Source organism: Phalacrocorax carbo, chromosome 22 (genome assembly GCF_963921805.1).
Source record: "Phalacrocorax carbo chromosome 22, bPhaCar2.1, whole genome shotgun sequence".
NCBI classification, from domain to species: domain Eukaryota; kingdom Metazoa; phylum Chordata; class Aves; order Suliformes; family Phalacrocoracidae; genus Phalacrocorax; species Phalacrocorax carbo.
The window spans coordinates 104,798-121,639 of NC_087534.1; the positions used below are offsets into that span (position 1 = coordinate 104,798).

At 36.9% G+C, this 16,842-nt stretch overlaps 1 long non-coding RNA gene across 1 annotated transcript in view; it reads left to right on the forward strand.

The window, feature by feature from the left end:
- The window catches only part of LOC135316756 (uncharacterized), a 319,880-nt gene that overhangs the window by 10,419 nt on the left and 292,619 nt on the right, over positions 1–16,842 (forward strand). The gene's annotated exons all lie outside the window — the stretch shown is intronic.

A 16,842-nucleotide genomic window follows, 5' to 3' on the forward strand; every position in this document is an offset into this window, starting at 1 on the left:
TGCCAAGAGCATATCCTTTTCTCAGACTTAATTGAAAATACCATAAAGACAGTGTGAATTTAAATGAAGCTCTGGATTTCATGGTCCAGCTGGGTACCCAGCAGACCAGCATCTCTCACAGGTGTGGGATGGGAGACCTACCAAGCTGATCACATATTTTTCAGCTAATATTTTTCACCTATTTCTTCCATATAATGCTATATAGATAACATGGGAAAAGTCATACTGAAAATATCAATGCTGTAACGCTGGCAGTGTAGGATAGGCGTACTCAGCATTGATTGACTTTTTCACAGCCTCATTGTTTCAAGGCTTTTTCCCCACATGCAGCTGATTTTGCTTACTTAGGTTTTCTATCTGTGAAGCATATTCCCTTCAGTTTGCTGCCATGTGCTGCTAGTGTGAAAGTATGCTTGATAGTTAAGTGAAGAAAAAAGGAAAATGTCATGGGTGCAGGTGTATCTACAATTTAATGGATTTTCTGACTGCAGTTTATGTAGATACACCTGAGCTATCTTTAAACTAGTTCACTTGGACACTGCTAACATTGTGACAGCAGAGTGGAGTTGCAGTATATGTTAGAGAAGTGGAGAGAATATTCACATATTGGAACGTGCTAAGATCCATCTGAACTATGCTGTGAAAAGTCAGCTTAAGTAAGCTTGATTGATTTGAAGGTAACTGTGTCCCAAGGAAAGATGCATGATTGAGACACATGAGGCTTCCAATCATGTAAAGCAAGGGGAGATGGGAGTTTGTGCTGTCATATTGTTTCTGTAGTGCTGCTGTTCTCTGATTACGCAAAAATTCTGCTCCTTTGAGATCATTGTGGACTTATGGTTTTTTTCTTTAACACACTCATTTTTTTATTCTTTCCAGTAACAGTGCTGATAGTGTCTGTGTGTGAGAAAATAAGCAAATTGTGATGTGTGCCCTCCTTTAAATTTTTTTCTTTTTCTGTTTAGCTGGCAAGTCAAAGAAAAGACTTTCAGCATTTGCCATTACTGTAAGGGAGTTGAGTGGTTTTTGCCTTGTTCTTGTCTAATTGCCAGGACACGCAAAAATGCAAACACAAAAAAAGAGAGGAGAATGATCAGAGACAGACACCATATGTGAATGTTCCACACATATCGTTCTGAAAAACTTTGTTTTCAGAAAATTTTGTTATAAAGTAAAAGCTGGAGGTGAACTTGGAGAGCTTCGCTGGCTTTTTTTTTTTCAGGTTAGTGGTGTACTTTGCATGGATGCTTGACTCTGCAGTGTGTCAGAACGTATGTGTCTTATGGGTCTTTGCAATCGGTCGGTCAGTTTGGTTTTCAGGTTATTCTAATCCTGTACAGAAGCTACTGTGTGTAACGCTTGATACAATAGGAAATATGATTACTGCAGTTTTATTGCAGTTTCCATCTTTTGCTGTCACTGGATTTCTTTTTCAGTATCTAATACTGTAATAATAAGGTGTGTGTATATATATAAGTACATAGCTCTGCATAGGATTATTTGTAGCTCCTCTCTCCATTTTGTTTTAAATGTATAGACAGAGTATCCGTAAGGCAACTTTAACTTTCCTGACATGTTAGAGTAGTCACACTATCCATTTTCTATCTGCTCTGGAATCACTTCTGCATTTCCCTGTATCTTTTGGGGTAGCAACAGCACTTGACACTGCATGTAACCTAGGTATGTCCCAAAACCAGTGGGGCATTATATTGGAGTGGCATAATAGCACGAAAAATTTTAAATCCCATGGCAAGTTTGTCCAGTACATTTGTTGAATTGGATGCTGCCAGACGGTTAGCAAATGGGAAATTAGTACCGCTCTGTGTGTGTGTAAGATGTAACTGATGTAACTGCATTTTGGCTTAAGTACCATTCATCAAATTCTAAAGGAATTGGCCTTGGTGCATAAGAATATAGGTAGGGGGGTAAAAAAAAAAAATTTTTAATCCTAGGTGCTGGGGTGGAGCTAAATAAGTGAATCGCCTTTTCTGATTGTTTTATGAAAGAGAAATGTGTAAAATATTTTATCTTGAATCTCTGGTTGGAAGGATGATGTCTATGTCTATTTATTAGGATGTGATAGAATACTGTATCTTATCTTATTCTTCTGCATAATACTCTGCCTTATCTTAAGTTTTATGACTACCTCACACCAGAAGGTTATTAAACATGAGCATATGGTTTCTGTCCTGGTGGTAGCACTAAGTACTCTCACTGAAATGCACCAAGCATTTGGAGGAAGGAAAAGGAATACAAAAGAACAAATGAAAAAAAGAAGGAAAAAAAAAAAAAGCTGTAAAATGATAATGAGGGAGCATGCAGTCCCTCTCAGCAAGCAGCTCACCAGAGCAGAAGTGTGGCCTCAGTCACAGCACTGTGACTCATTATTAGAATCCTTTGCCTAAAGGCTTGGAGCAGTGATGCAGGAGAACTTCACGCTGAGAAGCTGATAGCTCGTTGGAGTGACTGTGAGACTAATCAGGCAGCCGCGGCTGCTGAAGGCTTGCGCTTGTTTCCTGACAGACATATTCAGAATCAAACATTAAGACTACTGGGTTTCGTGCACTTCTGTGAGGGCACAAAGCATCCCGCCTTATTCGGTATGAAATGTTGTTGTTGTTACGATAATAAAAATTATTATCGTTATTATGAGCCTCAGTTTTCTGGGGAATAAGAAAATGTCCTTCTGGAACTGCTGCAACTCTGACATTTTGTTTAGTAAAAAATTTCTCTGACTTGGACAGGGCAGGATGTTCTTTTTCAACATTAGAATAATATTTTCCTATTAGCCTAGGAAGGGCATTACTAGAGTGAATATTCTTCTGGCTCTCCATCATTATAGTGACAGCATGGGAATTATAATATTAGCCTAATTCTAAAAATTTTCTGCCTTCTGCTCATTTTCTATTCCTGATTGGTTCAGGATCTTTGCGTAATGTGACTGCCACATAACTCCTCTTTTGTAATGATAAAGGTATTCATCCTTGGTCACCTCATTACATTGCAGATTCTTTACTGTAATATCTAAAAGCCTGTTGAAGTTTGAATAGCATTCAGATTTCTTTATGTTCTTAACTGTGTTCTGGGTTCTTAGCTGTATATCTGTATCTATAACTGTCCGTAAAGAGAGCAAAAATTTATGTTAAATCGAAGCATGGGAGGCCTACAGGGAAGGGAAGACCTGAGAAAGCCAAAAAAGCTAGGTTATGCAGTAGGCTGATATGTCAGCTCTTACATCTTATGGCAGAACATAATATGCTGTCCTTTTTCCAGTGATGATGCTGGAAACAGTTACCTCAAATTTCTTTACTTTGACATGGCGAGTCCACTCTTAAGATGCTCATTTTTGTTGTACCATATAGAAAAAATAACCAGTGCTCCAAATTAGGATCCACAACAGCCTGCTTGCTAAATTGCTTTAACCAGCAAAGAAAATGCCAAAGAAAACAGTGTGTTTAAAATTACACTTTAAGAATACAAATGCCTGAATTCATTAAACAGTGAAGGCAGATTAGTCTTTTTTTCATACAGAATTCACAAGGAGAAGGTTCACTTTTACTCAGTGCTGATAGGCAGGAATTCAAGTGCCTTAGGAATTTGCCCAGTGGGAACTTAGATACACAGGGAATTCGGGTACCTGTCAGATCTGACTGGCAACTGACTTGAGCATTTTCAGATTAGGCTTATAGGTCCCACTTGTAAATTTATTCCTGAATGGTTCTTTTGAGTTTTATAGTTCCTTTTTTTTTTTTTTTTTTTTAAGATCTAAGAGGAGAACATGTAGCTCTTTATGCCTACATGCATGACCAAACTAATAAAACTTATTCATGCTTACAATGATGTTAAGAAAAACAGTTACGGGTTCTTGGGTTGGTTTTTTTTTAATTGTCTTGCTTGGAAACATGAACTGTCGAGATTGAGAAAATTGTTTCCTAAACCAAGTGGTCATGACACATGCTTTTGTCATCTCACTTTCCCCATTGATTATATTTGAAATGTATTGAAGTCAGGAATGGTTTGAAGAAAAGCACTGTAGGTCAAGATGTGATTAAACTAGAGATAGTATAAAGGGGGGAGTGTCTGAGACTTTAATTTGCCTTGTCTAGCTGAAATGAATTTGAAATATAGGATAAACTTACACCCTCGTACATTCCTGTGACAACCTACCTGACATAAGGAGCAGCAATACAGACCTATGAGTTTGACCTCTTTGTGGCTGGGTTTAAATACAGGTTAAAATCTGAGTGAAATGAAGACCTAGATTTAGATGCATTTTTATGAATTTGCATCATTGTGTTATAACTACGTGGAAGTGAATGGACTGCACATGCTGATTCAGATGCATACGAGTCTGAACCTTAAGTATTTAAAATAGTATTGGGTAATGATTTTAATGGTATGGAGGTTGGAAAATATTATTTTTGTCTGTGTGTACTTTGTTTTCTTTGAAAATTTCATTAGGCTTTGGAATGGTAGCTTACCAGGGCATTATACTTGGCTAGGAAGTATTTGTGTGTCTGGGCTTATTAACTGATAAATAGTAAATTGCAAGCTTTATGGCCAGAATACTTGGTAGTGTTTTACAGATTGCAGTACACATACTGAAGAAATTTCTGGAAAACTTGTATTCTAAGTTTTTAACTTTAAATACATACAGTAGTTGTCTCTGCCTCAGATGTAGTGAAGCTGATGGTTGGTACGGTGCAAATGGCAGGTTGGCAGGACCAGGTAAAAGCAGTTACTGGAACGTTTTGTTCATCCCTGGATACTTGCAAATAATGTCCTAAATAAAATTAAGGAACATAAATACAGTTTTAAATCTAGGCTTAATTCAAATATAAAGAAGCTGTGTAATTCCTTATAACTTGGGAATACAGTATTTATGAAGTGTGGTGTTTTCTAGGTAAATGATGTGGGGCTGCTGTCAGATGTTGCATTGCAGTGACAATCACCTGGTCTAATTTTTGTATCTTGGTAATATTTTGGTTACTTGATAGGGTCTAATCACTGCTGACAACAGCAAATAAGTGACAGATTTTGCTTTCTTATCTGCACGTTATTCCCAGGCACATCTTGATTGATTTCTTTGTTTTATTTTTTTGTTTTGGCTTGGTTTTAGTTCTCTAATCACTAAGTGAACATTGTAGGCCATGTAATTATTGTCTGTGCTGCAGTTTTCCTTTTCAATGTTGTTGTTTCCTGAAGCATTACACTGCATGTTTTTCTTTGTTACTGGCTTCTTACAGTCAGAGATATGGTAAATGCACTATTTTCTGCCATCTCTTCACTGTATTCCCTCACTGAGTTTTGTACTCAGTCCTTCTAAAGAATTCCTTGTTTCATGTCTTAAAAAAATACACTTTATAAAAGATGGTTTAAATGTCTTTACAGTGCATCTCTTAAGCCTCTAAATGGCCAAGGTATTAATTAGGGCTTTTTGACTTTCCTTCTGTTCTGTTTATTGCTTTGGGCGAGTAACTTGAGTGAAAATATGAATGCTTTAGTGAAGTGCAATACGCTGAAAGAACATCATCTCTTAATTTTAAATATATTTTGAATACGGGTAGAATGTGAGACTTGTTTAACATAATATTCCAGTTTAGTTATTGTGTAACAGAATAAGAAATCCCAGGGGAATTTTGTTAGCAAGGTGAAATAGAATCACATACACTCCTTATTATTGCAAAAGTTTCCTTAATCACATTGTTTAAACTTTTCAATACACTGCAAATGCTTATTAGTGGTTTTTCATTTTCAACTGTTGGATAATCCCTTTTGCTAACTCTAGATAAATAGTACTCTCAATACTTTTGGTTTTAGTTGTAGATGATTTATATATGACCAGACAGCTGATATAATAAAGAAGTATTGTGTTTTCCGCTGTGTTGAACTTAGAGGTTCAAATGTGTTAATGCAATTGATTTGATTGTAATATTTTATAAAAGTTTCTTCAACTAAAATACTGTTAGTGATTCTTGTCAAAGGTTATGAAAGGAAATTAAATGTACTTTGAGCTGTAATGACAGGAGATGGTCAGGGTCTAAATCAGAGAAAATAGAAATAGTCTCATGGTCTCTTTTTGTTCCTGTTTTCCAATTACAACTGTACATTAATGAAAGTCCTTATAATTAGAGGCACTGAAATGTATAATCTTCTAAATGGGCATGTGTGAAGAAATAAATGAAAATTTTCCAAGATTTGGAATATCAGTTTGCTATGCAGTATCCAGTGATAAGTTACCCTTTTCGGCTATGTTTTCCTTTTATTTCTTTTGTTCAGCAATTTGAAACTTGATTTGTGTTTGAGTCGGGAAGTATTCCAAGAGAGAAGTGGGTAAGGATCTTGAACAGACCTATCAAAATTGTCATAAGCTTCTAAAAACAAATACCTAAATACATCTCATTTTTTGTTGTTTGCTGGTTGGTTTTTTTTTTGTTGGGGGAAGTACTGAACCTGGCGCTGGTTGGGATCTATATCCTCTGGTATGGAAAAGTAATCTAGTATTCAAAGGGAAAGATAATGAAGAATCTACAGTTTAAACTTGTGAGGGCACTCATAAGAATTTTCAAGTCTAGTGTGAGTCTTTAAGATTTGAACTTTTTTTTTTTTTAATTGAATCAAAGGAAATAATGTGCCATAGCTAGCTATTGAGATGCTGTAGGCAGGCTAAGTGGTATTGGATAAAGGAGTTAATAGAATTTAAGATGAGAACAAAATCTTGCCAATTCTGAGCTACTTAAATTTTAAAAATTTGAAATTTAATAATTTTTTAGGAAACTTAAAGATGGAGAGCAATGGAAAAGGGATAGGATAATACTGTATTTCGGTCATTAATGCCTTCCTGAGCCTATTAACTTTTCTAAAAATGCACTGTACTCAGCTAAACTGGGTTGCCTGGAGAGGAAAATGTTCGCAAATATCAAGAGACTTGGGCAATCCACTGTTTAAACTGGATCTCCTCTAATATTAAAAAGTGGTGATGTGGGGTATTTGGAGTTTTTACCCTACGTCCAATTTGTACATGTTTAGCCCTATTTTCTTTCATTTCAGACTGGCCTTCAAAAGCCTGCAGAATATTTGTCATTTTCCTTCCGTGATGATCTTTATACATGATGACAAAGTTAGTTCTCAGAGTATTTTCCTAAACAAAAAATTGAGTTCTGCAAGTCTCTTGTAATGGTGAGGTTCCTTCTGTACGTCTTCGTTATTCCTTTTAAGTGGGAACACCACAAGAACTTGCATTACACTTGCTTTGATTAATTGATGCAAACTGCAATAATGGAATAATTTCCCCTTGTCTTATATGTACCCAGTTATTGCTTTCATCCATTTCTCCACAACATCTCAGTGGAAGCTTAAACTGGAGTGCTTCCCTGAGTCTTTCTTGGAAGCGTTCTTCTCCCAAGATCTTATCCTATAATCTGTACCTGTGGCTTGAATCCCTTTTTGATATCCACAGTTTTGCATTTTGCTGTATTAGAGTATAGTAGAATACAATATATTAGAATATACCAGTAGTAGTTTGTTAAAAATCCACACCGCTTTTTACGGCTAAACAAATCTAATCATCGTTAATGACTTTTTGCCAATACTAGAAACAATGGAGAGAGGACTTAAGAGGGGTGTTTTTGTTTAAAAAGGTCTGTGGATAAGACTTTTTCCTAAGCAGGGATGCTTGAAGGAAAATTGTGACATTTTCTGATTTTATTAAAAGTGTCTGGAGGCATATAAATTTTAAGTACTGAAGGCATTATGTGTATAATAAACGTTTTGATCAACCTTGGGATACTGCATTGGGTTTGGCTAAGTAGAATTTCTAGAGGGATATCAAGTGTATACTTGAAAATACTAAGAGAGAGCAAATATGCTTTTCCTGCAGCGTTTCATTTCAGTTATTGATCCTTTTCCTTTAGTGAGCGTGGCCAATGTGGTTGCATGGAATTTTAATAAAAGTACCCATAATTCCAAGATAGAAAATGCAAGCAAACATAAGATCAATGAGAAATCGCCGATAATAATTTCTAGTAATTTGTCTGGCCAATGGAGAAGGAAGGGGTGATCCTTCTCGTCTGGCTGCCCCACTTAACCTTACTAACTGTTGTAAATTATTGCCATTGAAAGAAGTTGCCTCTTTTCAGAGTAAGTCTTTTGAGATAAGATAAATAACCGTTTAACAAACTACAAGGGGCAGATTATCATGTGAAAATTTGAGTTACTTGGCTTATATTTAGATTCGTTTCCTTCCCCTTGTTTAAACTTGGGCGACTGGTATTTCCATGCTTCGCTAGCTTCAAAATGTTTACAGAAAAATGAGTGACCGCTGCATTTGAACACAGAGCGTGTCCTTCGAGCCAGCTTCTCCCTGTAATGTTCAGTGGCTGAAATAGAATTCTGCTGGAACTCTGAGTCACGAGGGCTGACCCAGCAGAGCGCTGTGTATGTGACACATAATGAAAGGTTGAACTGTCTGTCTCTGAGGTGGCGTAGCAGATCAAATCACAGTGGATCAGGCAGAGAGATGTTGCCTTGCTCTGAGTGACAGAAGTTAATAATTAGTGACAATGATTGACAGATACACTCCATCTGCCGCTCTGATGCCTAGGAGCAGTTATTCCACAACTGTCTGCAGGCACAATGAACTCCTCTGGGAGAGGAAGATGTTCTGTGATTGACAGCTGCCTCCAAGAGAGACAGGCCACTGACAGTAAAGTCACTGTCAGCAAAAGTGTTGGAGTCTCCCCCTGTTCCCTGGAAGTTTCACTAGCTGTATACATTTATTCTCTTTCATTTATCATGTCAGGTGGGGTTTTAAATATCTTACTAGCCAGCCATTTTCTTAGCTGCAGGTTTTTTCCAGCAGTAGTGTAGAGATCCATATGCAGTGAGATGATTTCACCTGTCTTTGGCTGAATGAACTACTGTACAGCAGCATACTGGCATAGCTATATCTAATTAATTTGTCTTTCTGTCTGTCGGGGAAGAAGAAATCCTGCATTACTTTCTCTTTATATTAATATTTTGAATGTTCATATAATATCATCTCACATTTTAAATGTTTTGAAATGCAGAAAAAGTATTCGGAAAGACTTTGTAATTTAACTTTAGATCCCTTCAGATCTGCAATATCATAGTAGAAATTTTAATGATGCAGCAAACTAATAACAATGGTTTGTAATGTAAAATCATACTTAAACAATAGAGTCAAACCAAATTTATTTTGAATTTTGTAAGGTAGAAATACAGAAGAAAATGTACTGTAGCATGCTTAACATGTATTTCATCACTTTATACATTATTTGTTCTATGAAAATAAGTGCAAACAGGATTAAACTTTTGTGGGTCTCAGTTTTTAGCATAGTACTAGCAGCCTTCAATATTTGGGAAGATTGAAGAGTATAATACTTCTTTTTAATTTTTTTAAATTTTGTTTTCTTTTAAGTTACATTAGTATATCCAAAATATGTTTAGCCAAACCCTAGATAAATTGAATTGTGGAACATTAGATACCAAGCTGTTTCCATTTGGCAGGAAGTAGTTCTTACCCTACCCCATGTATAAAAAGAAATTCCGTGATCGATTAATAATTGGCTACTTTCTTCCTTCTAGCATATGAGACCACAGAAAAGAATAGAGGTGCCACTCCAACAAATTCCTGCAGATGCTCTAGTAATTTTTTATGGTGTATGTTTCTCTTTCTTTGAGGATGTTATTTTTGCACTGGTTTGTGAAGCTTTAAGGTGAGGTCTTGTTTTGTTAATATTATATACTAAGTAGAGGAGATATACGTTGAATTTTGTTCCCTTTTTCTCTTTTGTTTTGAATCCCCCTCCACAGTTTTCTGTAGCTATACATTTTGGATTGCCTGGCTAGATAAAAAGCCCTCAGATATAAAATGAACAAAATATTGGAAGAGTTTTCCCCTTTGCTTCTTTTCATGATAACCGTTATTATGGTCTGCAATGATAGATAAAATGGTTAAGAAAAAAAATTGTGTGTTGTTTTTAAGTGATCAGCTAATCCTCGTGCACAGGTTGTGTGTTGTGATAGCTGAAGAAATCTAAACGGATTCAGTCATAATGGAAAGCTTGTCTGTAGAGAGAGCTGGTTAGCTTCCATCTTTGTTACTGTTCTGCTAAAATCTCCACTGCTCTTGTCAGGACAGGAAGGAGGTACATGCTATGCTAGAAATATGCACTAGGTTGGGTGGAGCAGTTCCATACGGAAAAGGCCCCCACAGAGCAAAGTTTGAGGTAAAGGGTTCCACGGTCACTGTGCTCCCCATTGGTGGGTATTAGATTGCTCTAGATATAAGCATTTTCAAATTGTATTTTAGAATAGTTTCTAACAAAATACATGTGGAGATATTTAGGTGTTCAAATATGGTTACGGTATTGTCAAATGCCGGTTATAACAAGGAAAGGGGTTTTGCTTATCTGATTTTATTGGTTGCAATTTCCCTCTGAAAAGTCTTTTTTATCACTGGTTTCTCTGGTTCTGATTTGTCTTCACAAAATGAACTGTAGTCTTTACTGACCTTTTTAATGTGTGGTAAGCTAAAGCTTAGGAAGTTCATGTTTGACACTCTGTCACTTAAAAAGTAAGATTAGGCTTTTGAGGGTTCAGATGTTAGTCAAGTTGCAGCTTAGCTTGACACGGTTTTGAAGTATATTTTTTCAAAGAAGCCAAGGTGTAAAATAACTTTTGAGATGTTCTATACGTGTAAATTAGAGGGTTTGATAGAATCAAACTTTCTGACAACACTGCATAGTTATGGAAGTGATCTGTTTATACAATGAGACTTATTTGGTCTATGTTTATAACAACACAATCTTAGCAAAGCTACTTTTGAAGTTAAGATATAAGTGAATTAAAGGCCAAACTATATAACTTGCGTAACTTCTATAATTTATTTTTCTAAAATCTTCTGATTTACCTCGTATCTGATCTTGGATTTATTTTCAAAACTTTTGTTCATCTTTTTCTCTTACTAACTTTAATGATTGTGTGGGATTTATCACCATCTTTGAAAATCATATGATGTAGTTTTTTCGTTTTCTAACCGGTTGCAATGGGGAAGCAATACTTACAAATGGAAAGTTAGCTATTATTTGGAGTAAAATGGTCCATAATGTTCGTTTTAGTGCTTGCCGGGAATATATGGAATTATAGGACACATGTTTAGTCTTGCACTGTCTCTGTAGCGCAAAGGGGGTTGCTGCTTTGCTGTTTTTCTGCTTCAACCTAAATCTAAACCTGTTGGGTATGTCTGATTCATTTTTAGAGGAATGCAGTAATACGAAGTCTTCAGAATGATAAGCAGGCACATCTTCAACTGGTAAATAGTTTACAAGTTGGGTTTGTTTATAACTGACTTGATAATTTCTTCCTTCTGTAGTCTAGATGTTTGGCTTAAATTTTCATTTTCAGATAAAGTGATCTGTTTAATTTTATTGCTTAGGCTAAACATTGTCATTATTGGACTTCCTTTCTTAGCAGGTGTTTGCACTGAAATACACATGGGCGTGGTGATACTGCATTATAAGGGAAGATTCCAGCTGATATCTAGCAACAAGAAACAAAACATAAAATAATCACAAAATTATCAAATAAGGTGTCTATATAAACTGTCTCAATTTGAGACTTCCCAAATAACAGCAATCTCTTGGTGTCAAGCATTTGTTCTACATCTTCCTCAAGTAAGGAAAAACAGAGGGCAATCCTAAATTGTTACCTTTTTGTTAGTAGCACCAGAATGCAGGAACAGGCTGAATTTCGAACTCTGAACAGTAGCAATAGTCTGGAAAAGGTACTTGCTTGTATGAGGATATAAACTGTCCTGAGTTTGTTTGAAACTACAGCTTGGTCTTCAGGTTTGGAGGCCTGTAAACCTTAGAAAACTTTGATCAGGAGAAACAGTACTGTTGCCTTCCTGTCTTGTTGCACGAGCTGTTAGGGTTCTCTGGCTTTCTGCAAGAGAAAGAGGGAAGAGATTCTATGCTTTATCATACAGATATAGTTAGAAGGTAGACTGAGCTGGAGAACAGCAAAAACTCAATAATCCACAGCTGTACATGACTATGGTTATAGATAGGATTTCACCTATTTACTTAGCATATCATGCTGTCACTTAAGATATTTAAATAAATCTGCATGAAGAGTTCAGGAATTTGGCAGTTGTGACAATACAATTGTCGATAGGCAAATGTTGTGGTTCAGCCCCAGTCAGCAACTAAACACCCCACAGCCACTCGCTCAGCCCCGCACCCTGGCGGGACAGGGGAGAGAATCGGAACAGCAAAAGCAAAAAAACCCAAACTTGTGGGTTGAGAAAAGAACAGTTCAATAATTAGAATAAAACAATAATGATAATATAATAAAATGGAAAAGGTCAAAAACCAGAAACACCAGCGATACAACCGCTCACCACCCACCGACCAGTGCTGCCGGTCCCCGAGCCGCGATTGCTGCCTCCCTCCCCCGGCCAGCCCCTCCCAGTTAACATACTGGGCATGACGTTACATGATATGGAATATCCCTTTGGCCAGTTTGAGTCGGCTCTCTTGGCTGTGCCCCCGGCAGAGCCTGGGAAGCTGGAAAAGCCCCTGACTAGTACAAGCGCTGCCCAGCAACAATGAAAACATGGGTGTGTTATCAACCTTGTTTTCATACTAAGTCCAGAGCACAGCACTGCACCAGCTACAGGGAAGAAAATTAACTCTATCCCAGCTAAAACCGTGACAGCAAAGCACAGAGATTTATAGTGTCTTCTAAATCTAACCCAAGATATCTTGTACAGTGAGTAAGTTATAATTTGTAATTACTAGAGTAGGTTTTATTAATTGGAGCAATTGCAATCTATAGAATCTGTATGTATTTTGCATATTGGCTCTATCTTGCCTTTAAGGACAGAGAATACGCTGCAATTAGCACTATTCTATCCATTCCTTTCAAAATTCCAGAGTTTTTGCTCTGTGGAGCAACAGTGTTTACCAAATTCCTAGAGAACACAGCAACTGCTCTGCGAGATGAAATGTTTGTTTTCTTCCAAGTAGAGACATTGTCAGCCTGAAAAATGTTGAAGAATGGTATCAGCCCCTCCCAAGAACGCATAGATTAGAGCTGTGAACTCCTGATTCAGGGCTGTAAAAGAGGAAGTCTGTTCTCTAGTAAGAACATCCTTTGTTTATGTAATGTGGTTTTTTTTTTTTTGCGTTACCATCAGGTGGTAATTCTAAAATTAGTGTCTTGCATGCTGTAAGCTATTCCTTCTGCTACCTGCACCTACCTTTTAAGTTGTTTAACTACTAATGGGGCTGGGGCAGCACAGTATTGTGACCAATTCAAAGCAAACCATTTGTAGATTTGCTGCCAGTAGATGGGCAGTCCTTGAGTTTACAGTGTAGAGTTTACTCCAACGGGGGCAACAAACTGTTTTTCTTCTACCTAGTTGTTGGGTTTGTTCGGTTTTGTATTGTTTGGGTGTGGGGTTTGCATTTTGTTTTATGTTGGGTTTTTTTTTTTGGTTGGGGTTTTTTTCCCCTGGGTTTTGGTTGTTTTTAAATTTTTTTTTTTATTAAATTGGATAGAACTTTGGGTGTTAATTCTTCTGCCAAATTTGCTTGCAGTTGACTAACCAGGTGACAGCAATCATTGGGCAGGGATGGATGACCACTATTGTTTATGAAACTATAAAACTCTATTGAAAAGATACAATAGAGCTGATACAGCTCTATTCACTTCCAAACTTAAACCCATTTGCACATTAATATCTACACTGGATTCCTCGGAGTTGCTCTTGGTTTACACTGTGGTAAATATCAGAGTCAAATCCTGTTTCTCTATATTACGTATTTTGTGCTCTGAGATATCTAGAAGATGTAAACCTTTATTAATGCTGGGGTTTTTTTCCTCTTCTAATGGTAGCAATTTTAGATATTTGCTGACTAACAAAAAAAATATTCCCAGCATGGTTTTATTAATTTTTTAGGGAATGGTTTTGACTAAAGAACTTACTCAAATCTCCTTAAAGCTACTAAGCAAAATAGAGATCTTCCTTGAGGAATCAAGAACGCTGTGCTGCTTTCTCCTGATTGCCTTTTTCAGAATAAGTCTTTTATCATATGCCATTAGAACTGTGGTGAGAAAGTTCTTTCTTATGTGACTTGAGTGTTCTGAAGTACCAATGATTTAATGACTTTTTTATTTTATTACCATAAACCTCAAGCAAGTGTATATCTAAAGGGTTGAATCATCTACAGGCACTCAAAAAGAACTTCTGTGATTCAACTTGTTGGGTATTTTTGTTTTGTGGGGTTTTAGGAATGTCTCATCGGTCACCAGGCTCCAGTTATCTTAAGTAATGGCAGATAGAAGAGCATAATCACTGTCATCTTTCCAGTTCTGGGAAATAGTCCTTGATGGTCTCCCTGCTTGCCTTCCTCCAAGTCATTATTTAGATAAATTAACTAGGAAATTATGTTACTATAAAGAAATCAAGTTCAACATACAAAGTTATTTCAGTTATTCCAAAGCCTATATGAAAAAGCCCTTATGCAATATAATGGTATAATATTGGAAAACTAAAGGAAATTTGTTGTCTCCATTTTAAGGGGGAATCACATTACTCTTCCATGAAACACAAACTTATATTGGTTTTCCAGAATGTTACATTTTTGACTGTCAACAGCCAGGTTGTGTGTCTTTTCCCATTTCAAATCTTTCCGTGATTCACAATTTGAATTAAAGATCTGGAAAGAACATGGCCAACTGAGAGAGCTGCTTCGATCAAGCTGAGAGGCAGAGACTACAACTGGGAGTCTGAAGCTTTGGGCTTTTTGGACACATTCTTTCAGTCTGAGGCTTCATTTGCAAAGTTCAATGTCCATGCCTGTTAGCAGTGAAAGTCAAGTCTTGTTGAGTGTCTGTTTGCTAGCACAGCAGGAGGTACATCATCTGTCTTTGAATAGGGCTGCTGTCGTTTCAGCTGACATGTACAAGAAGCAGCATGCCTTGCAGAAATAAGTGTGTGATAACTATACAGTGAACAAAATACTCTTACGGCGTTAGGAAACTGAACATATCTCACTGGATTATACTTCATCTTCACAATTCAAAATGACACATTTTTATAAGTTCAACAATCATAACAGAATACATGTGTCTGGCCCTGTGAACATGACCCGTTAAAAATCCTTAAGTTTTATGGACTGCTTTGCCACACAGACCTCTAGAGATGGTTTTTAAAGGGAGGGAAAAAACCCCTCACCTGCTAAAGTGTGATTAGAAAGAAACTCCCCCACCCCACCAGCAATGGTTAACTCACGGAACTTCAAATACTTAGTAGAATGAATGTCAGCTGAGAGCATAATTTTTTCCATATTCACAATTTTCTTTGCTTCTCTTTTTTTCTTTACACCATCCATTCTAGCATATGCTACCTCAGCATTATTAGTTCTGAGTTGATGGCCTTACCAGCAAGATGTGTCTAGCTATAATCTTTGTCTCATCATTAGCAGCCTGCTGTGAATCTGTTCTTCAGTTGCTGTCCATTGATTCGGTAATGTACACTTCCTCAGTGATACTCTCCCCTCTGAGTGTTACTTTTTTCTACTTCCCATTATAGAATAATTAATCCTTTTGACCAATATACTGGGATCACCTCAAGTGCTACACATAAGCCCCTCAGGGATGTGAGGAAACAGATGCTACCAGCACTTTATTGTTTAATTATGATTACAAATGTTTTTGCACTCAAGAGACTTGTCTATCTTGGCAGTAAATTTCCCACCCATTCAGTCAACAGAACATGAAAGATGTTTCAGGGTTGCTTTTCAATACAATACCAAGTTACCTCACAACAGGAAAAAAATCCACATCAATGTAAACGGGAATGAAGCAGATCAGGTGATTATTTTTTTTTTCTACAGTCAGAGCATTGTTAAATTGCATAACTGTCTAGAATTGATTTCAGACCTAAATTTTGGGTTTTTTTAACTCCCCGGTTATGTGAGGACGACTGTGTAGAAATATAGCTGTAGTGTTCTTATGTTTTGGCAAGCACAGGAAGCACTGAGTGATAATTTGGTTCGTCCCTTGCAAGGCTTTTTCTCCTCTCTCCTATAAGGCACATTTTAATGTTGTTCTGGATATTGGTCTGTGCCTTTGGTTTGTTTTCTCAAATTAAGTTGAATTGAGTTATTTCATGTGGAGAGTGGAAATAAGCCTGTGGTAAGGGCAATCACAGTAACATATGAAATGGCTCAGTTTAAACTGAGACACGGCCGTGAAAGTTGACAAATTTCACCATAGTTTACCTTTCTAAAACATGTATATGGTTAAGCTGTTTCTAATCTTATTTCTTCAAGACACTAACTGCTAAATTTAAAGCTATTTAAGTATTTTAGCAGAATTTCATTCTTCGCTAACTTGAGATGCCAAACAGTGTCATATCTATACTGACTCCTTAAGATGGGATTTCAGAAAATGAGAACTCTGATGATGAGGGTACAGCTCTGCAGCCAGGTCTATGCCTCGCAGAAATCAACTTTCATTCTTCAAGTCAGTGCCATGGTGTGTGATCACATGGAAATGCGTGTACTTTGCTTTGTTGTTGGTGTGGCTTGTCCCTCCAGAACAGTTGGAGTTAATAATTTTCTCTTAAAAGTTTTTTGCATAGTTTTGGAGTTACAACTTGAGTAAAGAGATACTTGTGTGTGTATGTGTGTAACAAAAATGTATTTATGAAAATGTTCTCAGGAGTAGGAGTCTTGAGAGAAACACTGTGTAGAGTCCATACTCTTTATCAGAAATCCGGATAGGGCCTAAGGCTTTTCCTGGCATGGG